Genomic DNA, 12346 nt, shown 5'->3' with positions numbered 1-12346 from the left:
AAGGAAAAGAGTGCCCCCACGGCACAGGCCCGCCCGCGGATCGGTGGGCCCCGATCGCGGGCCAGGCCACCGTGGGGGCACCCCCCAGGACCCCGGAGCCCGCCCGCGCCGCCTTGTCCCGCCGGTAAGGTAGGTGGTTTAATTTACGCCGGCGGGACAGGCATTTTAGCGGCGGGTCTTAGGCCCATTCGGGCCGGAGAATCGTGGGGGGGGGGGGGTGGAGGGGTGTGTGCCAACCGGCGCGGCGCGATTCCCGCCCCCGCCGAACATCTGGTGGTGGAGAATTCAGCAACCGGCGGGGGCGGGATTCACGCCAGCCCCCGGCAATTCTCCGACCCGGCGGGGGGGTCGGAGAATCTCGCCCCAGAGGTGTAGAGTTAGCTCAGAGCACAAGTATAAATATTCATAGTTTAATCTAGTTCTATCTTGTTTAATTTAATAGCTAGTAAAAGTATTAAAGAATCACAAGTTAATTGATTAGTTACTCAGTAAATTATTTATTTTCACTGGACGACTTTGAGTATTCATCATCATCAAGTTAAGAACATTTATTACTTCAAGTAATATAACAGGGGCTCCTGTCAAACTGGCGAGGGTTAAGTGCAATATTATTAAAACGCATTTTAACTTGACTTGCAAATAACTTGGGATGATCCAAATGCTGGAAATTGAATAAACAAACACTGCTAAATTGTAGTTATTTTACTGAGGGGTAAAAAGGCTAAAATAATTCACAGATTGAGGGGGCTGGCACTGGTCCGATGTGAACGTCGGGCGTCTCCTGGAACCACGTGATAGCCAACAACAGGGCGAGGGAGAAAGTTCAGGAAAAGAAACTTTCCCAGCAAACTTGTGCCGAGTGTTGAAGAGCAGAGGCTAAAGAGAGGCGCGAGCAGCCGTGTGGAGCAGTTCTCGCAGCTACACAAAAACCAAACCTCCCTCCGAGGGGTGAATCAAACAGTCTAATTCATATTTTGATGGGAGAAAATAAAGCCCGGATCCCCCAGCTGTATAAAAAGAGCTGAACATCCCGGCAGCAAATCTCAAAGGAGAGCACAGAATGAAAGTCTGTGCACCTGCCGGGGTCTGAACAAACGCTGCCTCACTGGTAAATTGTGACACAAGTGCGATCGAGCTCTGGCAACGGCGAGGTAAGCTATCTTGTATCAGGTTTTGTTTTTGCTCCTTTTACTTCTCGCAATTGATACAGTTCGCGCGTGGGGAAGCGTTACAGTTGCGGTATCAGCAACTTTCTAAACCATCGTTGACTTTAATTACAGTCAAAAAAAAGTTTGTATCAAAATAAGTCAGGAGAATTTCGTAATTGGCAATAAAATAGAATGACCTGACGGGCAAATATTGACCTTTTTTTGCCAGTTTGAAGATGCAGATGCTTTCAGCTCCTGCCTGGGTGCAATCTGCTCGGCGATCTGTCAGTGGGGGTCTGGGTTCATTCCCTGCCCGCCTGGGGAAATGCTGCACCTAACCTGCCAGGGACGAGTGGAAGTCGCCCGCTGAGGAGAATCGGCTTCCCCCGAGGAATGGGAATGAGAGTAAACTTCCGAGGGCGGAGATTAGGAGGTGACCGCTCCAGCTGCTCCGTCACTGCAAATTTAATTTCCCAGTCATTTTTTGTTCAGCTTTCAGAATATTTCCTTTCATATCACTTCAGGATAATGACTTCCTTTGTGCATGTGTCCTGGTGACAGTGCAGTGTAATTGTTCAGAACGACAGAACATTTGTGGTAACGCTGTTGCCACTTTCCGAGACGCCCCCGGCTCTGGCTGATTGCAGATTCTGGTCCTGAGATCAGTGATTCAGAGGTTGTTTTGTTGTGGTTACCCAGTCTTCCTCGGCGTCAGGCATCCCGCCACCTGGATCTGGGCTCAGCTCAGACCAGAGTGTGCTTGTATATAGTTTGTCATAAATTGCCATCACTATTTCCACTGCCTCTCGCCTCAAGTGGCAAAATGGATTGTTCTCCTATGGAGGATGCGTTCGAGATTTTAATCAGAACTTTTCAAAGTTATGAAGAGTTTTGTTAGTTTAGATAGGGAGAAACAGTTTCCACTGGCAATGGGTCGGTAACCCAAGGACACCGATTTATAAATTTCCCAAAAAGACCAGGGGGATTTGAATTATTATCTTCGACGTTGTGGCTGAGAGGATGATCAGACAATTCAACAGTAACTTTCAAAAGGAAAATGGATTTATACTTGGTATATTTGCTGAGCTGCAGGGCATGGGACTAGAATCCCTACACTGCAGAAACAGGCCATTCGGCCAATCAAGTCTGCACCGCCAATTCAAAAGACCGCCCTATCTCAGCCCAAGGCCCAATTCCCCCACCCTAAAGGGCAATTTAGCGTGGCCAATCCACCTAACCTGCACATCTTGGACTGTGGGAGGAAACCGGAGCACCCGGAGGAAGCCCATGCAGACACAGGGAGAATGTGCAAACTCCACAGTCACCCAAGGCTGGAATTGAACCCGGGTCCCTGGCGCTGTGAGGCAGTAGTGCTAACCACTGCACCACCTGGTGGCAGATGGAAAAGCCAAGATGTTCAACAAACTCCTTGTCAACCCAGAATATTGGCAAAAAACTGACCCACCACTTCAAACAGGTTGACACAGCCTCCAAAAAGCTGATAACACAAAAGCCCCTGACACGTGAAATCATGGTTACACCAACTTGTAACTGAAGTGAAATGTTTACGAAGCTCTTCTTCAAATATTGGATCGATAAAAACAAGGTTCATAACAGGCTAATAATAAAATACAAATGATAGAGGCAGGGAATTGATGGGTTTCTTGGGGAACACATTGAAAGCATTGGTAGTTTTACATTAAAATAACACGTCATATAAATTCGTAAGTAAGTACCGTTACACTTCACAATTGAATAATTTTTTAACTAAAAGAGAAATACTTCTGCTCGTCCAACCAGACTGTCACTGACTCAGAACTTTAATTGCCCTCTCCTGCACCCTACTCCCCCATCCTCCATTCACCAAGGTACTCTCTGTCCCCTCCTGACAACCTTCACAGATACACCCCAGCCATCCAATTTCTCTTCTTTTCACAGCCTCTCTCAGCCCACTCGGTTTGAGCCCATTTGGTTTGTACAGGCATTGTTCTTCCCCTCCCTCATCAATTCAGCATGGCATTCTCCAATCCACTCGAGCTGATACTCGTATTCCACTCTATCTATTCAAACTCTTATCCCCTGCTCTGCGCCCTGAGTTCATTCTCGTTTTGCTCCTCTCTGTTCCGGTAAATGCTGCAACTCTCCTTTCTCCCAATTATAAAGTACCATTTTGAACTTCTCCCTCCTTATCATAGAATCCATACTGCAGAAGGAGGCCATTCAGCCCACTGAGTCTACACCGGCCCTTGAAAGAACACCCTACTTAAGTCCATGCCCCATAGCCCAGTAACCCCACCTAACCTTTTTGGACACTAAGGGGCAATTTAGCATGGCCAGTCCACCTAACCTGCACATCTTTAAACTGTGGAAGGAAACCTGACTTGGAGGAAACCCACACAGGCACTGGGAGAAAGTGCAAACTCCACACAGTCACCCGAGGCCGGAATTGAACCTAGGACCTTGGAGCTGTGAGGCAGAATTACTAACCACTGTGCCACCATGCCTTGTTTTCTCCAAGAACAGCTTCAGTCCTTTTCCTTGGTATGAACACTCCCTCCTTTTGCTGTCACCCAGTCTGGTCCCATGCTTTTCACTGCCATCCATTAACCCTTCCTTATGCTGTCCATTTCTCCACTCTAATGTGAGTCATGTGCTAATGCAGCAGGCAGATCCTGCTGTCCTCCCTGTAGGCTCACAGTGCTAATGGTTGAAATTTCAGACTGTATGTTGTGGACGGGAACTCATGTTTTCGGAAGGGTTCCTGTCTGCAAAATAAATAGATGGCATTCTGAACCATTGCTGCCTGTATTGCTTTAGTCACTGGACTAGAAGTCATGAAGACCAGCTGCACATCAATCAACATCCCCTAGTCCACTGACCAGGTCGCAAAGTGTTGACAGTCCCTATGAAATGCTATTGGATGAGATTGTGTTGACATCCCCTTTGTGATGGTAACAGGATGTGAAACTTACATTTAACAAAAACAAACTTGACTGCTGTGGGATTGATGTTAACCTTTCAGCATAACCCTTAAAGAATGAGATTTCTGGTAAACAAATGAACCCGCAGCCCTGAAGAATTTTAAAGAGAGGAGTTTGAAACTGTAAGAATTTAATGTTTAGAGATTGAAATTTTATAATTATGAATTCAAAATTAGCCGCAAATATTCCAAAATAATCCATTTGATTTGCAGTAGAAATCTAACACTTTAATAAAAGAAAAGATAAAAGTTCAGCTTTATCCCTGATATATTTTTAATGGGCACTTCCACATTCTGTTTATCCGAGTTCTTCATTTTAATGATTTCAGGAAACCGTTATTTGTAAATGCCTTTGGGGATTGCTTAAAATTAATGCATAGAAAAAAGTTGGAGTATTTTCCTTTGTTCAGTCATGTGGTAAACTCCTGCAAAATAAAAAAAAGTTATTACAATTTTTAGTGGTGTCAGTTCAGGGAAGATTCAGGAAATCAAGAAATTCTCCATGCAGCCATGGAATCCGTCACGTCCACCTGAATTGGTAAACATTTGACTGTTAGTATCTCCAACAGTGTAACACTGTCTTGTTAAATAGGGCAGGACAGAGTCAACCATATTGCTGTGGATCAAGGGTCACATATAGGCCAGACGCAAGGGAAGGACAGCAGATTTCCTCCCTGAAGGGCATTAGTGAACCGAATAGAACACTACTCCTATTGGAGAATTATCATAGAATTTACAGAGCAGAAGGAGGCCATTCGGCCCATCGAGTCTGCACCGGCTCTTGGAAAGAGCACCCTACCCAAGGTCAACACCGCCACCCTATCCCCATAACCCAGTAACCCCACCCAACACTAAGGGCAATTTTGGACACTAAGGGCAATTTATCATGGCCAATCCACCTAACCCGCACATCTTTGGACTGTGGGAGGAAACCGGAGCACCCGGAGGAAACCCACGCACACACGGGGAGGATGTGCAGACTCCGCACAGTCAGTGACCCAAGCCAGAATCGAACCTGGGACCCTGGAGCTGTGAAGCAATTGTGCTATCCACAAGGCTACCGTGCTGCCCAGAGAAGATTAAAGTGGCGAGTGGGAGTGGTGGCAGAAAACTGTTCTTTAATTAATGGTTGGACGCCTTAAGCATGTACTATATAAGCTTTTAATTCATTGGGCACTTTATTGATGTAACACTTAAAATATACCTTTTATTCTTACATTCAACATTAGCCTATACAATATTATGATTAATAAAATATCAAAACAGTTTTACAATGGAAAAAAAAAGTAAAGCTACAAGCCACACCAGATGTTTGAGTGGTTTCACAAGTATATGATCATTCTATTCTGATAACCGCTTAAATATTGTAATCCAAGTAATAAGCCATTTGTGCCTGATGTCTCGGGTGATTTAATTAAAATATTTATTTGAAATGTAGAGAGGAAACCATGAATCACGTCTTGTAATGTCAATTGTGCAACTCGGGTTTTTGAGGAAGGCAATCGGGGGTTATTAAGGAAGGTAACTGTAATACATACCAACATACTTGGCATGTCCAAATAGGATTTTTTTTTTATAAGCTATGAAAAAAATGCATTTTCCAGTACTTCAAATTATTTTACTTTTAAGTATTTAGGATAAGCTATCAGGAGTATATTTCAGGATTGTTTTTTATTCATTCATTTATGGGATGTGGGCATAGCTGGCGAGGCCAGCATTTATTGCCCATCCCTAATTGCCCTTAAAAAGGTGGTGGTGAGTTGCCTTCTTGAACCGCTGCAGTCCATGTGGAGTAGGTGCATCCGCAATGCTGTTAGAGGGAATTCCAGCACATTTGACCCAGCGACAGTCCGAGTGGTGAGTAGTTTGAGGGGGACTTGCAGGTGGAGGTGTTCCCATGTGTCTACTGCCCTTGTCCTTCGAAACAAGATCGGTTTGGAAGGTGCTGTCTAAGGAGCCTTGATTAGTATAATAATAATTTGGTAGCACAAGAGGGGAGTTTTCCCTGGCAAGGGGAGGTGGGTTTGGTGTATGCAGGGAGTTAAAACCCGTAAATGTAATGTCTGGGCAGAATTTCAAAACCACCCCATGCACTTCTGGGTTTCACTGGACAAGTTTGAAGGTGCGCAGCTGTGAGCTGAGGCATTTAATTAATATAATGGGTAACTAAGTACTGTTTTAACCCTAATTCTAGCATTAATGGCCAGGGAAACTGTTTTGTGACTTAAATCACTAAGGTGAGTGCACAGTGGTGAGAGTTTCTTCACTGAAACTGAAGAGCTCCAGCCATTGCCAGATGAGAGACTACCTTTCAAAGCACTTCTCTGAGAGAAAGCTTTTACTGCTTGACTGGCAATTATTAACTTGTTGGAAGGTACTTCATCTGTTTAGCAATTCACTCACCTTCAGCTACACGTTCCTGCTGCCAAATGTCACCACAGCATAGAAACAGCTTTTGGATATCTTCCCCACACCTCTTCAGGAGGAACAAGAAGTAAGTCCAACCACAGCAATGCTAGCTGTGTTCTCAGTCACATGCCCTTGCAGTGGACAGAGGGGATGGACACCAAAGTCCAGCTGGAAGGTGGCACAATTCCGAAAAAAGGATCTCCAGGGAGAGGATCTCCAGGGAGAGGATCACCTCTGTTGTTATGTCTCCGTGCCAGTGGCTCAGGTTCTCATGGTAAGTCCTTGCTGACATCGGCAATATCTTAGAACAAGGCCTTCTCTTCAGTGGGCCAGGTGGACATTCATTGGCTGTTGCTAGTGACGTCCAAGATGACATGCTCTCTTCTCCAAAGAGCGAAAGCAGATTGTTATAACCCGCAAGAAGCCTACGGGCTGGGGACAACTAACTTCCCCGTGGCCCTTGCAGAATATGAGCTCCCTCATTAAGGGGGCGGGGGCCTCTTAACAATGTATGGTTGTACCATGTAAAAGCCAGCCAATTCAGGCACTGGATAGAAAGAAGACTCAGCAGGGAATGACTGGAGCTGTATATAATAGTAAATTGTAAAATAAAATAAGTTTGTTTGATTTGACCAAACTTGGTGTGGACTCTACGTTGCCCTTACAAAACGGATAGTTGAGTGTTTGTAATGGCTTTTGTGGAGAGGAGAGAAGGACAACATTTGTGAGGTGTGACTGAGACAATGGTGTGAGAGGGCAATAGGTTGAGGAGTTCGGAATGAAGATAGAGGAATGTGTGGAGTGGCAAAATCTGTTCGGAGGAGTGTTGTGCAGGAGAATGTTGGGGAAATTCAGAGTGGACGGCTTGGCATTTGAAACTTATGCCTCTTGCCCTTCCTAATAATAATAATAGACCTAGATCTTCGTGGTGTTATGTCTCCAGGCCGGAGGAAGCACAGTTCTGGTGCAGACTTCCTTAGCCACTTCCATTGTCATCTGCTTGGTTGAGAAGGCTGTCCTCTTTCCCCCTCCCCTCGTCTCTGTCTGTGGTGGGTGGGGGGAACTCACCCCACTGCAGTCCTTCACATCCCACAATAGGACCTACGGTAATAATGTGAGACTGAGGGGGCAGTTTTCCCAGGTATCCTCCCTGTTCCTGTGGCTGCTGCAGCATCAGAAATCTACATCCAGTTGAGGTATTGTAATCCAGGCTGAAGTACCTAGAAATTCAACCTTTCGACAAATGCAGCATGTCATCCCACTCACTCTCCTGGAGACAGAGGGTGTGATTTTACCACCGTGTTGCACCCAACACCCATCCCATTGCGTCGGGTGAATGGCAGGAGAGGCCAAAAAGGGATTAGCACTGTTTGCCATTCTCCCGGCCCGTTCCCAATGGTGTGATCAGGATCTCACCCAGAAAGGGCGAGAACCGACTTCTGGTGACGGTGATGTGCTGAGCAGACGCATATCAGGTGGCTCTCCTCCAGAATGTAACCAAATAGGTACTTCTAGGTGAATTTACCCCAAACATTCAACAGCATCACACCCTCAATCGAGCAAGGGAAGGAACAGAGCCAGCATGCCAGCAAATAGGAGCTTGAGAGGCCAAAGGGACGACAGGTGCGAAGGAAAAGGATACGAGCAACAGGCGGATGAGCTGGCGGATCCACGAGGCAAGGGGGCCCCAGCCACCCAGGAGATGGGGAGAATGACGATCGGAGCAGCAATCTCCCCCACCTCCTGGAGATGGGTAGAAGGCATTCCTTATGAAGGAACTGGCCGTGATGAGAGAGGCGATAAAGGTGGAAATCCAGGTAGTGGTCAAGGTGGCAGTTACAGGGGCATTGGTCGCCATGCAAACGGCGATCGATGGACTGGGGAAGAAGGTAGAGGCACAAGAAAAATGATCCGGGAGCTGGAGAAGGTGTTGATGGACCAGACCGACAGGATTGTCTCCCTGGAGACTGAAATCGAAAGGTTGGTGGCAACCCAGGGGAGCATGAAGCGGAAAGTTGAGGACCAGGAGAATAGGTCCTGAGGCCAGGACATTCGAATTATGGGCCTGCCAGAGGGGATCGAGAGTCGAGACCCGGCTGGCTACGTGGCCCAAATGCTGGGCAACCTAGTCGGGAGGGACAGCTTCCCCAACTCCCCGGAGATCAACTGCACGCACTGGTCACTCTGGCCAAAGCCCAAGGACGATTATTGCGAAATTACATTGATACCTGGATTGTGAGAGGATCCTGAGGTGGGTGAGACTGACGAAGCAGAGTAGCTGGGAAGGACTGTCAAGGCATTGGGGCGGACTTGGCCAACGCAGGGCCGAATTTAATCCGGTGCAATCGGCCCTGCGGGGTAAAATTTGGAATGCTGTTCCCAGCCAGGCTCTGGGTCACATTCCAGAACAAGGCACATTACTTCAACACCCCGGCAGACGTGTTTGTTCGGTCGAAAGGCCTGGAGAAGGGGCAGGCGAGGCAGTGATGAAGGTCAAGCAGAGGAGGAAAGAGAGAGGGAAAGAAACTTGATGGACACATGGTATGTCTGCCTGGGACTATGCTGCCTTGCTTTGATCAGAAAGACCGGGTCACAGGGAAGGGCGAGAGCAGCAGAACGCAGATGAGGGGAGGCATAGGCAGAGGGTGCGGACAGTCAGCGGGCACGTGACAGGGGTAAGATATGCCCTGGGAGGGGGCCACCACACTAGCAGGGTTAGACAGTGCAGGAAGTATGATAGCAAGGGGAGCGGCAGCGTACCTGGATAGAGAAAAGGCCTTTGACAGAGTCATTGAGGTATTGGAACGGTTTAGGTTAGGGACGGGGTTCACCTTGTGGGTGAAACTCCTGTACAACACCCCCAAGACGAGCATTCAGACCAACACTAACAGCTCTGAATACTTCCAGCTGCACAAAGGCACAAGGCAGGGATGCCCACTGTCCCTGCTCTCGTTCGCTCTGGCAATCGAACCCCTGGCGATCGATCTGCGAGCCACGAAAGGCTGTAGGACATTTGGAAGAGGAGGCAGAGAGCACAGAGTCTCACTCTGAGGATGAACTGCTCCTCTACATCTTCGACCCACAGGTGGCCTGAAAGTAATCACGAAGCTCCTGGAACAGGTTAGGGCCTTCCCGGGCCACAAACGCAACCTGGACAAGAGCGAGGCATTCCCGATGAACCTGAGAAGGGGAGGGGCAGAGTTGGAGGGTCTACCATTTAAACGAGCCCAAAGCAAATTCCGCTACCTGGGGATCCAGATAGCCCATGACTAGACACGAATCCGCAAGTGGAATCTGACAAGTCTGGCGGAGGAAGTTAAAAAGGACCTACAGATTTGGGATGCACTCCCGCTTTCCCTGGCGAGGAGGGTGCAGGCTGCCAAGGCTCCTCTTTTTGTTCAGACCCATATTGATTTTCATCCCCAAGGCCTTTTTCTGATGGATAGACAAAATGATCATGGCGTTTGGGATTCCCAAGTCTACAATGCAAAGGAGAAGAAACATGGGTGGCCTGGCCCTTCTGAACCTGCAATGCTACCACTGGGTAGTCCTAGCTGAGAGAGTGACGGGATGGATACGAGAACCAAACACAGAATGGGTGAGGCTGGAGGAGTCTCCTCAAGGGAATGACCCTCCGAGCCTTCGCTACGGCAGCGCTCCCATCCTCACCCCAGCAAAATACACACCTTGCTCAGTAGCCACATTGATGACATGGAACCAAATGAGGCAACATTTCGGTTTAACCACAATGTCCTCGATGGCAACCACAAATTCCCGCCAGTCATGCTAACGCCACCTTTAAGAAGTGTAGACCGGATGGGGGACACTAGCAGTCAGGGATTTTTATATAGGAACAGACTCCCAATTCTAGACGGAAGAACTGGAGCTACCGAAATGACAGGAGCCCTGGCACCTACAAATTAAACACTTTCTTTGCAAGGAGACGACGAGATACCCTAGGGCCCCAAGAGACACTTTACTGGAGGAACTGCTGGGCGTGGACAGTAGGGAGAAGGGAAACTGTGGGGACACCTACGGATGACTGCTGGTAAGGGCAAGAACTCCATTGGACGGAGCGAGGCAGAAATGGGAGGACGAACTCGGGATGGAGGTGGGGTGGAGCAAAGCACTAAGTAAAGCCAACTCCACTTCTTGTGCAAGGCTTTGTCTCATGCAGTTTAAAGTAGTGCACAGAGCGCACCTAACCAGAACCCAAATGAACATGTTCTTCCTGGAGGTGGAAGATAAATGTGAACGATGCCAGGGAGGCCTGGCCAACCATGCCCATATGTTCTGGACGTACCCCAGACTTGTCGGGTTCTGGACAGCCTTCTTCGAGGCAATGTCCAAGGTTTTGGGGGTGAGGGTCGCAGTCTTCAGGGTTTCTGACCAGCCAGAACTAAGTATTGGAAAGAGGGCCGTTGCCCTGGCTTTTGCTTCCTTAATCGCACGCCCGAGAATCCTGCTCGGCTGGCGATCAGCAGCACTATCCACAGCTGCAGACTGGCTGGCAGATCTGCTGGAATTTCTCCATCTGGAGAAGATCAAATACACCATCTAGGGGTCGGAAGAAGGCATCCACAAAGCGTGGGGGCTATTCATCAGCCTGATCCAAGATCTGTTTGAAGCCAATAGGAAGAAAGGGGGGAGGGGGACCAATGAGGGCAGACAGTAGCACACAAAGCAGAGAGGAACAAGGGGAGGGGGGCAGGGGGAGAAGGCAAGGAAAGAACCCAGGGGAGTATCGGGGAGAGACATGGGAAAAGAGGGAGGATGGGAGGAGCCAGAGAGCACCCCCCCCCCCCTTTCACACCCCTTTGACTGTGAGCAACCTCTAGTTTGACAGCTGAAGACCATCTCAAAGGAGGGATTAGCCTTGTGAATTGCGATAGCACTTCACAGTCCCTGAACTCTCAAGTGCCTCCGTAAAAGAATAGGTGACCTGTCTGAGAGGACGATTTGTGGGCTGGATGTCCTGCAACATTTGATGCCTGAACAGTTTGCCTGAACTCCAGGAGCGTCAGCACCATAGAGGCAGCTGCCAATAATCAAAACAGTAAAGAGCAGGGATTCACCACTGTGGACCCTCTCGCAGCCAAAGGGTAATTATCTGGATGAGCAGATGACAACTGAGCACAACCTCCCTAATGTTCCTGGCAGAGGTCTGGGCTCCTGATCTGGCCAGGAGTGAGTGTACAGAGCAAAGATTTGCAAGCACAATTGGCTCGCTGGACAACATTCTGAGAGAAGGTGGGATTAGTCATGGTAAGGGGGGGCGAAGGTTTGGGGGATTTGAGGGTCTCAGGATGAAATAACTAACGGATTGCTGGTCTCTCCCTTTCTCCAAATCATCCCAGATCAAAATGAATGTTGGAGTTGAGTAGCAGCAGAGTTGGGCAGATGTTGCAGAAGGCATCAAGGCCAATGCAGGCTGGAACCTGCAACACGTGTACAGGGGGCTGATGCACAACCTCAAGACCCAGCCACCCATCAGGCTGAGGAGGAAGCCAGAAGGGGAGATGAGCAAAGTGCGAGGGTATCCAGGAGTCGATGCGTGTTCAATGAAGTCTTTAATGTAACTTTGAACTCTTTTGACTTGGTCATTCAGTGAGCTGATGAATAGCATGTACCGCAGAAGACTGCGTCTCAACAGGGAGACAGTGCAGCACCTGTGCGACATCCTCGTGGACATGGTACTCCATCGAGGAGGAGGCCATGACGATCATGGCACCCTTAATTTTTACGTCACTGGGTCATTTCAAGGTCTGTGGCATACCGCAATCATCAGCTCACAGGTGCATCTGGGAGG

General features: G+C 48.3%; 1 protein-coding gene across 3 annotated transcripts in view; it reads left to right on the top strand.

Moving 5' to 3' along the window:
• The first annotated feature begins 813 nt into the window (after positions 1-813).
• Positions 814-12346, top strand: part of LOC140391718 (serine protease 23-like) — a 31170-nt gene continuing 19637 nt past the window's right edge. For 2 of the 3 annotated variants that reach the window (XM_072476485.1, XM_072476486.1), the window contains exon 1: positions 814-1151. The gene's annotated coding sequence lies outside the window, so the exon portion shown is untranslated. The remainder of the gene's footprint in view (positions 1152-12346) is intronic. The other variant, XM_072476484.1, reaches the window with a different exon arrangement.

Source organism: Scyliorhinus torazame, chromosome 15 (genome assembly GCF_047496885.1).
Source record: "Scyliorhinus torazame isolate Kashiwa2021f chromosome 15, sScyTor2.1, whole genome shotgun sequence".
Lineage (NCBI taxonomy): Eukaryota > Metazoa > Chordata > Chondrichthyes > Carcharhiniformes > Scyliorhinidae > Scyliorhinus > Scyliorhinus torazame.
Note: the sequence above shows the minus strand (reverse complement) of the source record. Positions and strands in the feature narration are given on the sequence as shown.